The following is a 15,757-nucleotide window of genomic DNA, read 5'->3' on the forward strand; positions in this document are numbered from 1 at the left end:
AGGAAGGCAGAGCATTTGTGCAAAGCTTTGATTGGCTGATGTGTAGTGCAGTAGCATTAAGGAATATAAAAGTGTGTGTAATGACCTGCTCTGATGTGCAGGATTTGAGATTTCTCTCCCTGTACCTTTCTTTGGAATTCCAAATAAACTTTTCTGCTTCTCCACCCCGTTGTGTTTATTGGGTGACGCACTCCGGGCAACGAACCCCTGCTGTTGTTTGCCTTTGGGCACTGGGTGCCGGCAACACTAAATATAGCTTCTTGAGAGCTCTGATTTTTTTTTTCTTGGAGATTTTTCACTTTTGTAAAAATATTAATAAAGAAAACAAGTGCATATGAAAAACAACATATAAGATCAGTTAAGTTTGTTCTCATGTAGAAATTTTCAAGATGTTTAGACCTTAATGTGTCTTCTTTTGTTGCAGTAGGAAATCCTAGCTCCTGGAATCAAGCTGTTAACTTCAAGAACAATTTTAATTTTATTACAGCTAGACAGCAGTCCAAATATATATCTGTACATACATGCACAGCATATTTTATTACAGATGTTAAAAAATGTGCAGAGTATGTAGAGTAAGTAAAATCCTGTTTTAGTACAGACAGTTCACACTAGCCAGCAGCTTTTGGTCACTCCTGGTTGCCAAATTACGTAAGTGCTGATATATGAGGGATAATTTCCATTTTGTAGCCTAGATTCCCATGTCAGAATCCATGGGACATAATTCCATTTTCATTTAAGGGGACAGGCTGCCAAAGCTTAATTGGCTTTAATTGTGCTGCCGTAATTAATGACAGCATAGTCCACTATTTAAATAAATGAACTATTTTAAAAATACTTTAGAAGTCCTGTCTTGCACATTTACTAAGCCACTAAAGTATTAAATCAGAAGGAGTTATGCCAGTGTGCTAATTTAACTAAAACATATGTTAGCTCCTTTCACTGAAATATCTGATCCTCTAAGCACTTGTGCATGTAAGTATGTTTAGGCCCCTTGTGCATGAGTCAAGTCAGTCATTTGATTAAGTGTTTGCAGGATTGGGCTCTAACACAGTAACTTGCTGTTCAAATGCACTAGTCCAGAAAATCTATTTTTCCCTAATTGTACATTTATAGCATGAGTATTAGCAAGCATAGACCCTGATCCAGAAAAACACTTACAATACATGTGTAACTTTAAATAGTGAGTAGTTCCATTTCAGTCAACTGGCACTGCCCACATGCTAAAAGTTACAGATGTGCTTAAGTGTTTTGTTGAATCAGAATCATAAAGAACAGGTTAGCCAGCTGTGAAGCTGCTATCTAAAAAGCCTTCTGTGATTGCAGAATCCAAAAGGATGCAGATATCTGTTTAAGTTCTTATACAACACCAATTGCCATAGTATCAGAGCAGTAATTTTTTACTGCATCAGGACCTACATATTTATAGGATATTTTAAAGCTCCTGTATTTACAATTTAAAGAAGTGAGGCAAGTTTCCACTCATGGAAAAAGAACTACTTTAATGTGCCATAGGTGTATAGAGGGAAATCAGAAATAAAGAATAGTGCTGCCTTCCTGCAGTGCAGTTTGTAGGTTCCTGTCTATCCTTGTAAGTTTGCAACCAGTAGTGTAAAGTCCTGTATGATCTGTACAAATTCAAACACTTATCAGTTGATGGCTCTCTATTTTTCTTATATTTAAAAAAAATAGAAGACTTGTCCTCAATTATGATTCAGAATTTCAAGGCTTGAGTTCCCATGAGGGAAAATGCTTTGTAGGCTAGTAAAAGTATCAAGTTTTACATCATATCTCTTTCAGGGCATGTGTTATCTTATGGCCACATGCACACCTTGCTTTGTCCTGATGGTTTTCAGTTTTATATGACTAACTAGATATTCTGCCACTGAGGTTTTTTTTAAATTTAAAAAAGGAGAGCAATAGAATCAGAATTCTGCAAATTTTAAAAAAAAAAAAAAAGTAGAGTAAATGCACTGCTGTAATGGAAAACCCATCGCTCCAAATACATGGGCACCAATCCAAGCCAGCTTGAAATCAGCTATATACATCTTCATTAATTCCCTAGTTAGAGACATACAGGCTATAGCTACACATTGAGCTAGGGGTATACACGTCTCTCACAGAGAGAGCATACTAAAAATTGAAGTGTCGCTTCCGTAGAATGGGTAGCAGCAAGCAGGAGCACAAGCTGGCTCCCCCACCTGCAAGCATGCCTGGAGGCAATGGGTATGTACTTAGGATGGCTCGTGCCACCACTCACTGCTGCCTGTGCTACCACAGCTACACTACTATTTTTAGTGCACTAGCTCGATGAGCGCTAGCACGAGTATGTGTATGTGAGCTGGGAATCACACGCCTAGCTCGACATGTAGATTAGGTAGATATTAACCTGTTAGCTAAAGTAGAATAAAGAAGTGTTTAGCTGATGAGAGTTTTAAAAATGTTAAACCGGTTTTTAAATTTTGAAAGGTGTTGTAGCAGAAAACTTTTTTTCTGCTTTGTAACTTAAACACATCTAAACTCATTTTCTTTTTCAAAATTTGTCCACCCAAAAAAAATCTGTTTCTGTGATGAGATCTTATGTACAATGTTTCAACTTCAGATGAATTTTTATAACAGACTTATAAACTGTTAAAAAGAAGAATATAGGATGGTAATACTGTCAGGTAAATAACTAGAGCAGTATAAATTCAGTGGGGAGTGAGGTGGAGTGGGGTGGATGATGCTCTTCTGGTGAACCTGGTGATTCCTTTATATAAAAGAACATATTTATCCATGCCTTCTTAGCTAGATTCCTATCCACCATGTTTACTATCATATCAGTAATGAGGTGACAGTAAAAATATGCATCATTAATTTTTAAGATAGGCAATGTTAAAGAAAACTATCAGATACTCACAGTGTAATAGACCTGTTGGCAGCATTTTAGCAACATATCATTTTTATTTTCAAGTGTCTGAAGAGTCAGTTTCTGTTCAGGTCTCAGCAATACTCACTCTATAATGCAGTTTCACACAGTACCTCAGGGAAATCTGAGGCAAAGCCTAACTTGTTCAAATCAGCTGTAAATGCTTAATGCTGCATAATGGAGCAGAATTCTTAGAACAATAATCCAGCCTCCTTTTAATGTGTGTAGTATTAAAAAAAATAGTTCATTGCAAAAAAAAGTGCATTTTATTGTTTCCCTTTGCATAAAAATTGAATAAATATTTATGTAACAATTCACTATTTTATTGCATGAATTATTAATATTCATTACGTTAATTATAAATGGCCACGTCAGCTAGGTGGCTCAGTAAAAGCTGGAAAGCCAGGTAATATCATTGAACATATTCATTATGGACTAGCTTGTGATTTGGACAATATTTGAATGCTTGCTCAGATAGTGTGCCATTTTACACTGATTATTGTTTGTATTAAAAAAGCACTTTGAGGTCCCAACCTAGACTGGGACTACATTGTATTAGGCACTGTACAAACACATAGGCTATGTCTACACTACAAACGAGGAGTGTGATTCCCTACTCATGTAGACATACTCGTGCTAGCTCTCATCAAGCAGCATATCCACAGCAGCAGCGGCATGGTTTAGCTGTGCCTCTGCTACACTGCTAATTATACTCGCACTAGCATGATGAGAGCGAGTGTGTGTACATGAGCAGGAGAATCACACTCCTTGCTCAGAGTGTAGACATAACCATAGTGAGACAGTTCCTGTCCTGAATAGCTTGCACACTAAATAGACAAGTCAGACAGCACAGATTGGTGAACTGATCATCCAAGAACACACAACTGGCCAGTATCAGAACTAGGAACAGAACCCAGGTCTCCTGATTCCCAGTCTAGTGCCCTCCACACTAAACCACACTTCCTCTCATGTTTACTATTACACCACTACTGGAACAATCAGTAGTATTTAATTCAGTATTATTTCCGTCATTCCTCTGTCCCACAATTTTTTGGATGCTCTGCCCTGAACAGTTATGAACATGCATCAGCAAGAAGTCCATACCCATCTGCTTTATAAAACTTCAGTATGATTAGAACTCCACCCTGAATGGTGCACTTTGGGAAATATGCTATAGAAAGTAATTAATGTGGTTGGCTTTCATTTCATGGGAGTCAAGTTTGGGTCAGGATCTATTTGCATAGAGTTTGGAAGCCTCATTCTGTTGCTGACTTGAACACCATGCCCATGAGCAATCACTGTAGTGCAACTGGGTGTCTCCTAAAAAGAGGTAATAAGATTTATTGAGAATGTAAATTAAATTACTATTCTTTTTCCCAGCAAGATCATGGCCTTTTCAGATTAATGTCTTAATTTATAGCCATACTAGCAGGACTGATTATATCACCTTTATTTATACCCTTTATTTTGAAAAAAATAAATTTTTTTGACCCAGAACAATCAGGCTGTGCACGTAACTAATCTGTGTGAATACATGTTCCTGTCACTTTTACCCTCATGCTCCATTCCCATCATCTCCTTTTGTTTATTGTACCCACTTGTAATGTGTTATCTTATTAAAATTAAACTGTAAACTAGTCAGGACAGAGACACTTATGGTCCCATACTATAATTCTTTGTTCAGGTAATTAGAATCAGTGGGAGTTTTGCTTGTTTAAAGACTGCAAGATTAGTTCCTTATTGTAATGGGCTCTTTCATTGTGCGTAGAGTTTGTGATTTCACACAGAGCTAAATTCTTATGCCCCTTAATTTCCCACTTCTTAAAATGGCTACATTAACCTAAAATAAATGTCCCTAGAAAGCAGAATTGTATGTTACAAAAATACTCCCACAGCTTGTTTGAAAGGCATGTGAATATTCCTAACATACAATCAAAACAAAACCCAAATGACTTGAAAAGGATGATGTAACATTCTTTACTTTAGTATGCCAAGATTGAATTTATATCTGCTGCAGGCAGTCTAAGAAACATTTGATTTGCTACCAGTATATGCTGCAGAAAAGGTATAGCACATTACTCTTTTTGTAACCTTTTTGTTATGTGAAAAGGGCATAATTGTATAATCGGACAAAGTCTTTAATTATCTTAATTGAGTCATTTACAATAATTCAGTTGTATACATAGTGCTCTAGCTTTGTGTAGTATGCTAAAAGAATAGTAGTTAGATAACTCATTTTAACTATTAGAAGAAATCCCAACGTCCATTGTCATTCATTTTTTAAAAGTTCGGTTTTGGAATTCATGTCACATAAAAAAATACCAATTTCTAGTTTAGTAAAGAAACCCAGCTGCAAAGGTGATTTTGCTGTGTTTAATTATTTTGTGGGTTTGTTGCTGCTGCATGCCCCATGACTTTCAATCTGTCTTTACATTTCTTCCTGTTTAATTAATCTCAAAGGTCGGTGCAGCTATAAAGTGTTCCTTTACACTGTTTTGTGTTAGTATATATTTAAGGTGGCATTTTCAGGGTCCAATTCTGCACACACTCCATGGATGGAACTACCTCCATTTTGGTAACCCTAATGGGTGACTAATCTTAAAAACGGCAGAATGGGTTATACTACAGTATTATTTCTGTGATCCTGGTACACTTCCAGTAAAGCCAATATCAAAACTTCCATTGACTTACAATGGGATCCACAAAAGCCAGGGGAGAAGCCGCCTAAGGTATTCAATGAGAGATGTTAATGACAGGAGTGTGTTCTAAGCACTGCCCCTCTCACGGAGATAGGCTTCTAAGTCCAGGCTGCAAGGAGGCGCCCATATATACTTAGTGATCAACAAACAGGAACCCCTCCCCTTAAGTCAGATGAATTAGGCATCAAAGTAATTTCTTGTGGAAATAAGTTAGATACCTGCCTCACTCACAAAGTGGCCTGAGGAGGAGGAGGAAGCAGTGTCAGTTTATAACTTTTAGTTCAGTGGTTAGAGTACTCACTTGCGAGACTCAGGTTCAATTCCTTCCTTTGCCAGAGGGGGAGAAAGAATTTGAACAGGCTTCTCCCACAAAAGAGCTCTAAGCACTGAGCTATGGGATAAACTGAAGTGGGACTTTCTCATTCTTATTCAGATCTCATTCTCACTCAGATCTGAAACTCAAAAAAGAGTCTTACAAAAAGTGGAAACTAGGTCAAATTTACAAAGGATGAATATAAACAAATAACACAAGCATGTAGGGACAAAATTACAAAGGCCAAGGCATAAAACAAGATTAAACTTGCTAGAGACATAAAGAGTAACAAGAAAACATTCTATACATACATTAAAAGCAAGAGGAAGACCAAGGACACTACAGGGTAGGCCCATTACTCAATGAGGGGGGAAAACAATAACAGAAAATGTGGAAATGGCAGAAGTGTTAAATGATGTTTTTGTTTCAGTTTTCACCATAAGGGTTAGTAACGATTGGATGTGTAACATACTGAATGCCAGTGAAGATGAGGTAGGATCAGAGGCTAAAATAGGGAAAGAACAAGTTAAAAATTACTTAGATAAGTTAGAGGTCTTCAAGTCACAAGTGCCTGATGAAATACATCTTAGAATACTTAAGGAGCTGACTGAGGAGGTTTCTGAGCCATTACTGATTATCTTCGAAACATCATGGAAGATGGGAGAGATTCCAGAGGACTGGAAAAGGGCAAATATAGTGCCCATCTATAAAAAGGGAAATAAGGACAACTTGGGGAATTACAGATCAGTCAGCTTAACTTCATTACCGGGAAAGATAATGGATCAAATAATTAAGCAATCTGTTTGCAGACACCTAGACGATAATAAGGTGATAAGTAACAGTCAGCATAGATCTGTCAAGAACCCATAGCTTTCCCTGACAGGGTAACAAGCCTTGTGGATAGTGGGGAAGTGGTAGCTGTGATATATCTTGAGTTTATTAAGGATTTTGATACTGTCTGGCGTGACCGTCTCATATACAAACTAGGGAAATACAACCTAGATGGAGCTATTATAAGGTGGGTGCATAACTGGTTGAAAAAACATTCCCAGAGAGTAGTTATCAGTGTTTCACAGTCAAGCTGGAAGGGCATATACAGTGGGGTCCTGCAGGGATCAGTTATGGATCCAGTTCTGTTCAATATCTTTATCAATGATTTAGATAATGGCCTAGAGAGAGCACTTATAAAGTTTGCCGACGATACCAAGCTGGGAGGGGTTGCAAGTGCTTTGGAGGATAGGATTAAAATTCAAAATGATCTGGACAAGCTGGAGAAATGGTCTGAAGTAAATAAAATAAATAAGGACAAATGCATAGTCTTAGGAAGGAACAATCAGTTGCACACATACAAAATGGGATATAACTGCCTAGGAAGGCGTACTGCGGAAAAGGATATGGGGGTCAGAGTGGATCACAAGCTAAATATGATTCAATAGTGTAACACTGTTGCAGCAAAAGCAAACATCATTCTGGGATGTATTAGGCTATGTCTACACTGGCATTTTTGTTGCTAAAACTTTTGTCACTCGAGCGTGTGAAAAATACACCCCTGAATGACAAAAGTTTGAGCAACGAAAAGCACCGGTGTGAACAGCACTTTGTCGGCAGGAGCCATGCTCCCATCAATGAAGCTACCGCCCTCATTGAGGGTAGTTTTATTTTATCACCAGGAGAACTCTCTCCCTGTGATAAAGAGCGGCCACACAACACACCGTACAACAGTGCGGCTGCAGTGGCACAGCCACGCCATTGTAAGGTGCACTGTGTAGACATTGCCTTAGCAAGAGTGTTATAAGCAAGACACAAGAAGTAATTCTTCAACTGGAGTATTATGTCCAGCTCTAGGTGCCACATTACAAGAAAGATGTGGACAAATTGGAGAAAGACAAGAGAAGAGCCAAAAAAATTTTTAAAGGTTTAGAAAACATGATGTTAATACTGTAACCTTCTATGTACTTGAAAACTATTATTGTGTCCCCAAGTTTGGGAACCACTGGTCTAGATAATACTTAGTCCTGCCATGAGTGCAGGGGGCTGGACTTGATAACCTCTCGAGGTCACTTCCAGTCCTAGGATTCTATGATTCTCTCCTGTTGAGGTTGTTTCACTGTGGATAAATAATGAAAGAGTGATTGAAGTAGGGAACTAGACCCTGGGTCTCCCACCTCCTACAGGGTGCCCTAACCCATGGACATTAGAGTCATTCTCAGTCTCTCTCTCTCACTGATCCAATGATTGTTCCACTGTGATTAAATATTTAAGAAGTCGTTGGGCCAGAGAGAGAGTAAGAATGACTCTGTTGCCTGGTGGAAGACCCAGTGTCCAGTCCTCTAGCTCCCAGTACTCTTTCACTAGTTCGCCACAGTGGAACAGTGTCAAGTGGAGAGACTGAGGGAACTCCTCCTCAGAATATCCCACAGCTCAGTGGTAAGAGCACTCTTCTAAGAGGTGTGGGAGAGCCCTGTTCAAATCCTCTCTCCTTCTTTCATCCCGTGCCCCCAGGCAGAGAGGGGAATTGAATCTCGGTCTCCCACATTTCACGTGAATGCCCTAATCACTGGCTAAAATTTATAAAGTGGGCGATACTATCACCACTTCCTTTTTCAGTGGTGGCCAGATTTTGAATGGGACCTGAACCAGTAGGCATCATCTGTGCATGCCAGCCAGATTGGGCCTCACAGATAAAATAAATGAGTGGTCTTCCCTCAGTTTGTGGATTGGATTGGACCCCACATGAGAGACAGGTAGCTAAATACTTATCTTCCCCCAATTTATGGATCACTGTGGGGCTTTGGTGGGAGATAGGTGTCTGGATGGGTAGAGTGAGGCATCAGTGCATGGGCTCGGGGCAGAAATTTAGGAGCCGAGAGAACTTTATACACTGAAAATGTAGACACCAAGTGAGCTTAGACACCTACACAGTTTGACAGGATGGCAGTGGAGCCAAAAGCTTGGATTTAGGTGCGTAAATCAAGATTCGGGCACCTAAGCACCTTTATAGATTGAGGTTTCTGTTCCTTTGCGATGGCAGGGTAGGGGACGGGTAAGGTGGCTTTCTCTGAAAAACGAAGCATATATAAACAGTTAAGGTGTTGTAAGATGTTACTTTTTCATTAATTTTGGAGGGGATGGAGTAAATTTAGTGCTGGTGAAAGGTCCTGGCATATTTGACTCATATAGGTTTAGTGAAGCCCTATATTCCTGAGAAGCAACAGTGTAACCTTCCCTATATGCTTTACTAATCTGCCTCAGATGTGAAAGGAATTAGAAGGAAACACTGTCTCTGAGTCCATTAGACTCTCTGCTGAGCCTGCTCACAAAAGTGCCAAGTAATATCTAATGGGTTTAGAGATATGAGCACTTGTCCATTAGGAATTGGACCGAGACAACCAAAACGTTGCACTAAGTCTACTAAACAACCTTCAGATAGTAATTAATTTGTAGTCAATACCAACATCATCAAAAGTTGAAACGCTGACCTAGAGGTGAAAAGCTTGATATCCTTTATTCCCTTGAACCAATTAGCCCCTCTGATGATCTTCATCTTGAAGTTACAATACAATTGTGACCTAATCTTTAGCAGGTAGATTTGAAACGCTACCAAATATACAGTAGCTTGAAATACCAGCATTATTATTATTATTTTATTATTATTTCATTAGCCAAAACAAAATAAAATAAATACATTGATTTTTAATGTTGCCAATTCTTCTTAATGCCTCGTAAACTAGAGGAACTTTCAAATATTTATGTGAAATGAAACCTATCACAGAGTGTTTTTTCCTTTAACATTAATAATAAATTAATCCTCATAAATATCCCTGTGAAGTGGGAAAATATTATTGTCCCTGTTTGACATGCAAGGAGGCACAGGAAAGTTAAAAGACTTGGCCATGGCCACAAATCAAGTCAATGAGAGATAAGGTCAGAATTCAGAATGCCTGGATCCCAATCAAAACCTCTGATAGACTACTTTACTCCTGGAAAATGTACACATTGTACATTGTGTAGTGCATACTGCTTTATTTCAATCTATAATATATTTTAATTTAATCCCATGTGAAATACATTTAAAACAGAACTGTCTGAGGCTTTCTGCAAATTCTTTGGGACCAGAAATTTCTCAACACACAATAATTCAGGGTATATCTTTCCTAGAATAAAGGGTGTTCTGGGTGTTTTAGCATGTTTAACGGATATGTTCTGAAACTAGTATAGACAAAGCAAGTTGTACTTTATCCTGTGTTAGTTGGTCAGATTGAAACCTCAGTTTTCCCCCGAGTTGTCTGTCATGATAATCAGGAGGTCACGTGTCACAGGTATCATCCACATAGGTATCAAAACCTCTCATGGCAATAATTTATGAGAGTCCACAATTAGGTTTAATAGAAGCTCTGGACATTCTGATGAGAAGTGAAGGGAGCCATTTTTGAAGTGAATAGAGTTACTCCAGATCTACACCAGTGGTAATGAGAGCAGGATTTGTTTATCTGTTTTCTTTCCATCCCTGGACTCGCCTATCAAGTGGAGAAAGCGCTTAGCAAACTGCCCTTTAATCAACTAGTTCTTCCAAAATGCATTCCCCCTCTACATATTTGCTCACAAAGGTTGCATTTTAATTCTTTGATAAAACTGAATTGTAAATACAAAATTAAATTAGGAATGTTATTAGAGCAAAAAAATCATGAAAATTATGTATTGCTCCAGATATTTCTGATATTAGTATTCATTCAGTACTACATTCTGAAAGCTAGCAAGCAAGCTATACTATTAATTGCTCTGAAAGAGGGTGCAGCAAGCAATATGAGCACTGAAAAAAATATATATTAATCATGATTCTGTGATGGTAGTTTTGATAGCAAGCACAAATCCCATAAATATGCTAGATTAAAAATGCATATATTAATGGTGTCTCTTCTTCAGTCTTCAATTATTAAATTAATAATAATTAAAACAAAGGTTTTTGTAGTTTTTCACTCACAAGAACATTATTTTTAAAATATTGCAAGCAGTTTGCAGACATTGCAAGGCATTTTTATAATGTTTCTCCTGCAAAATAGGTACATGTTGCAATTTAAGAATTGAACTCTAACAAAATTATATTATTATTATTTATTACAAATTCAGTTTGTTGGCTTAGTGAATTGCTATGCACTGAATTTAAAATGAGATGCCAGTTTGTGCCTTGTTATCAGTACACAGCTGCTTGCCTTACATGACTAACTTCTGAAACAGCTTTCCTGGCATGCCTGGTATAGAATAGTTGATGTGAAAATAAATGAGTTTGTGAAAATCTTTAATTATTTTACTTTTATGAAAGGATAAAATCTTCAAGGCTTTTTCTCTAAGCCTTTTTGGAGTTTTCAAGTTAAAAGAATACAGAATAAATTAGAACAAAGTGTATTTTCTCTTTTCGCCCCTAACCTTAAAGCCATCACATTCTCAATCCCCACTGTGCATATCTGAAGTGTACAGCACCAAATAAAGATTAAGGGCCTGATCCAGAAAAATCTCCTACGTGTATGTTTAGTCTTCTACATAGCTATGTCAATCAACTTCAGTGGGACTATGGGCCTATTCAAAGCCTAGCCAAAATTCTTCCAAGTATGTTTAGTCTCATATGTAGCTCCACTGCAACTGATACAACTAAGGTCCTGGCCCAAAGCCCAGTAATGTCACTGGAAACACTACCATTGATTTTAATGAGCTTTGGAGCAGGCCCTGGGTGAGGGAGAAAGGCAAAACATTTAGGCACATGCTTAACTTTAAGCACATGAGTAATCGCATCCAACACTTAAATGTGTGCTGAACTTTGACTTCAGTAGAACTTAAGTACATGCATAAGTGCTTTGCAGAACAGCCACTTGCGGGCAGAGAACTATGCAGCCTGGAAAAACCTCCGATCAGGAAGACGAGAGATGCAGGTCTCTGCCCAAGAGAGGTGATGGCTGAGGAGCCAGGAGCCTAAAAGAGGGTGTCCTTCCTAGACTATGAGGGGAAAACACAAGTGTAGTTGCCCTGAACTGTGACACAAGGAATATCTAGTTTGGAAAGGAAAGTAGTGCTTATAGGTGTGTCTTCTACTGTTGGACAGATTTCAATTCACTGCAGTTAGAAAAGAAGTGTCACTTATTGTACATGGCTTGTAAACTACGCCACCATCACTCTGGAGGGGAGAAGAGTTGAATTTGGCACTTTTACTTTTTTATTTTTTTACAAATAATAAAAACAAAGTAAACTACAGCGTGCGGTATATTATTAAATGTACATGAGAAAGTCTTATTTTACTACCTCAAAAAACCTTGTCCAAACAGCTCACCTAATGAAAGCCTAAGGGCTGCTGTAGCTTATGCCAGCTGCTAACTTGCCTAAATAGCTAAAGCTGCAGCCAGGGTTATCCTGGCCATGCCCCTGTCATCTGGCCATGTCCCATTTTCCCACCCAAGGGAGGGCAGGAGCATCTGTGCTGACTCTGCACCATTGGAGGATCCCTTCTGCACTGGGGTGTTCCTCCTGCTTCCATATACACCAGGTTAAGGCCAGATTGTCCCAGCTATGCAGTGCTAGTTTCCCTCTCTGTGTAAACTGTTACTGTTCTGCTTCCCCTGTAGAGATCTTAAAAAGAAGAAATAAGAGCAAAGAGATGCAAAAGAAAAACAGGCATATAATAGAGTCCTCAGATGGCCAGGGCACCCAGTTTCCAGCCCTATCTCCTGGCAGGAAGGGTTTTCCGTCCAGTTCCTAACCCTTGTATGTGGCTTAGCTTCATCTCAGGGTTTTCAAAGTCCTTGCCATCCCATTGCTGAAGGGGATGTGGGGGAGAAGTGAGACTTATGCCCTTCTGGCAATAAAGGCAGTTGGTAGGGGAGCCCAGACCCTCCCCCTGCACTGGGCTCCGAACCAGGGCTCTCTGAGAGCCAACACCTGGAATGCCCTCCTAGTTGCCTCCCTGAGTCACTTCCTACCATCCGTCTACCGCCATGTCTCCAAGTCCAATATAATTTAGCAAAAGAAAAAAAAAGACAGCGAAACCTTCAGCCCCCGCAGGGCTCAGCAGGCATCTTCAGCACCCTTGTTCAGGAGCCCTCAGGATGGGTCTGTCTTCCTCCTCAGCCTCCCGCTTCTGAGCTTCCTCTCCAGATGGAGCATGCTTTGCAGGTCTGGAGGGGCAGGGCAACCTGTGGCCAGTATTGTCCTTTAACCTCTTTAGGGTTTGTACACCCCATCACAAGGCACAAAAGGTAGCATAAAGCAAAACTAAAACAGGCACACAGTGGCAGAAGATAACAAGAAGAAATAAAGAGTGGGAGGAACAGTACCCAAAAAGGGAAGTCTATAGGTGGGTAGGATGGTCAGAGAACAGGGCAGTGAACTTCACCTAGGTTCAATTTTTGGCTCACCCACAGACTTTCTGTGTGATCTTGAGGTAGACATTTAATCAACCCTGTGCCTCAGTACCCTATTGGTAACATGGGGATAACACTTCCCTTCCTTATAGCATGTTGCAAATTTAAAATCCATGAATAACTCAGATACTACGGGGACAAGGGTCATATAAGTCCCTAGAGAGAGAAGAGGAAGCAAAAAAGTCAGCAAGAAAAGAGCAACAAAAAAGGGTGTAGAGGGAAAATCTTCCTTATTGCTTGGATTTTGGAAAATCTCATGCCTTCCTGATAGAATGAACAGCCGCATGGGCTGTATTGGGGGAGGCAGAAGATGATTGATGTGTTTGCCATGCAGCCCCATTTGAGAAGCAAGTTGGTGAGAGCCTTAAGACTGCCCAGACCCCCCACATACATTTAGGCCCCGATCCGGCAACGTGCTCAGCATGAGCCGACTCCTGCACCCATGCACAGCCTCATTATTTGGATGGGGCTCTAGGAGGATGCAGGGGGAGGTCCATGCAGAGTCCATTGTAAGATCATGACCTAAGCTCTTAAATTTGTTTTACTGGATTCTGGATTGTTTACCAGTGGGGTGTAGAACTAATGTTACACCATACTAATTAGTCAATCCCTTTATTGGTGATGGAGTGCCAGGAACTTGCTTGCAGCCCAGATTGCTGTAGTTTGTACTTTCTCTGTATATTCCAAACCATGTGTGCACTAATGTATGAATTATCCAGAATGAACAATAATGAATTATGAATGATTCATAATCACTTATCCAAAGCCAGTTGATTTTTATTTTGATATGTAAACAAAATTACTGTAATTTCCTGCACACTTTTGAAAAATATTGTATAAAGAACAGAGTAAAAAAACCACTTTTATTTATGTAATGGACTGAATGGTAGAACAAGAAACCTTGAAGTGATATTGACAAAGCTGTTTCCCATAATGTTTTTAAAGAATCTCTTTTATTATTTTGATCTTTATTATTGGTAAGATGATATTTTGTTTATTAATACAATATTTTAATTAAAATTATTATATAAATATTACTTGCTATTCCTACTAACATGAGTCATAATTATAGTACCATAAAGAGTGATACTAAATGTGGCGGTTCAATGACAAGACAGAACACAGCTTTTAGCAAGCAAGCAGGCTGGTCTGCTAACCGACTTCTGCCTGTCAGCTTTCCACCTTCCCCTTTATTCTCTCTCTCCCCCCGCGCATTACATTCTCCAACAGATAAAAGGAATACACTGGCTTTGTTTAACATTCTTATTTACCAATTTCTATCTACCGCATTCCTTGCTCTCGGGCCTTGAGCCCAGTCCTGAGAGGCTTCCCACGATTCATGTCATCTTGGCGAGATTCCAAGGTTGATGCCCTTGGATGGAGCAGTGTGTGCACTACTCCTACACAACACTCCGGGTGTGCCCTGAATGTTGCCAAGCGCATAAACCTTTATGAATCCTACATCCCCTCCTTTTTTGTTTATTTGTGCTCGGCCATCTCATGGTAGCCATCAATTTGCATTTGCAAGCCAATTAACTCCCGGACAGACAAGGTCATAACTCGTGGAGCCTGCCAGGGCGGGTCTCGACAAAGCCTTAACAAAAAGGAAATACATTGTACACAGCAGCAGCAAAAAATAAGCTTAAAAAGGTAAAGTGTGATTGGCCGGGCCCCAATTAGCCATGCTAGAGTACTGGGAAGAGAGGTTCGAGTAAGCAGCGAGCATCATCTCATTCCCAATTTTCTCAGGGTGATGACATACTGGAATAAGGCACGTACCTAACAATTCTTCAGCTGCTACAAAATCAAATAAACAAAAGTGGGTAACATTTGCTATTGAAGCCAATCTTTCCCATAGGTTATATGTCATTCGGGCCCATAACGGAGGAAGCGCTCCCGAGTCAACCCCTCCAGGAAATAGCAGGCACAAAAGGCATACAATCAGTACAGAATTAGCAGTAATTTGGGTGAGAATCGCCACAAACAAAGTCTCAGGAGTCTCTGGCTGTTGGTTTGCTGCCAGTCTTCGTTGAGCTGCGGCGACCAATGCTTTTACTGCTCCCCATGTCACGGGCTGGCTTGGGACGCTACGCCTCTTCCGTTTCCGTCCCGCCGTTGTCGACCCGGGAGGCACCGCGTTCTCCTCCAAGGTCAGCTGAAACTCCGGTATGGGGTTCGACAGCCCCTGGTGCCATGCCATGCTGTTTCAGTGCCGGTCGCACACACCGGGCCGGAGCGCACAACGGTCCTGCAGGGAGAAACACAGCAGCATATCCCCGACCCCAAGTAATTAAAGGCACTGGGCCCAACCATTGCGGATCGGGCAGCTAACGGTAATAGACACGCTGTCTTTCCATTTGTGAAAATGCCGATCCGCGGGGGTCTGCTGATCTGCGTTCAGCGTTAAATTATTTAAAGTAAACAAAAGGATATG

At 40.0% G+C, this 15,757-nt stretch overlaps 1 protein-coding gene across 1 annotated transcript in view; it reads right to left on the minus strand.

The window, feature by feature from the left end:
- Positions 1-14,382: 14,382 nt before the first annotated feature.
- Positions 14,383-15,757, minus strand: part of DIPK1C (divergent protein kinase domain 1C) — a 32,477-nt gene continuing 31,102 nt past the window's right edge. The window contains exon 5 of the mRNA XM_074944724.1: positions 14,383-15,571. The gene's annotated coding sequence lies outside the window, so the exon portion shown is untranslated. The remainder of the gene's footprint in view (positions 15,572-15,757) is intronic.

This window comes from Natator depressus, chromosome 2 (assembly GCF_965152275.1).
Source record: "Natator depressus isolate rNatDep1 chromosome 2, rNatDep2.hap1, whole genome shotgun sequence".
In the NCBI taxonomy this organism is placed as follows: Eukaryota; Metazoa; Chordata; order Testudines; family Cheloniidae; genus Natator; species Natator depressus.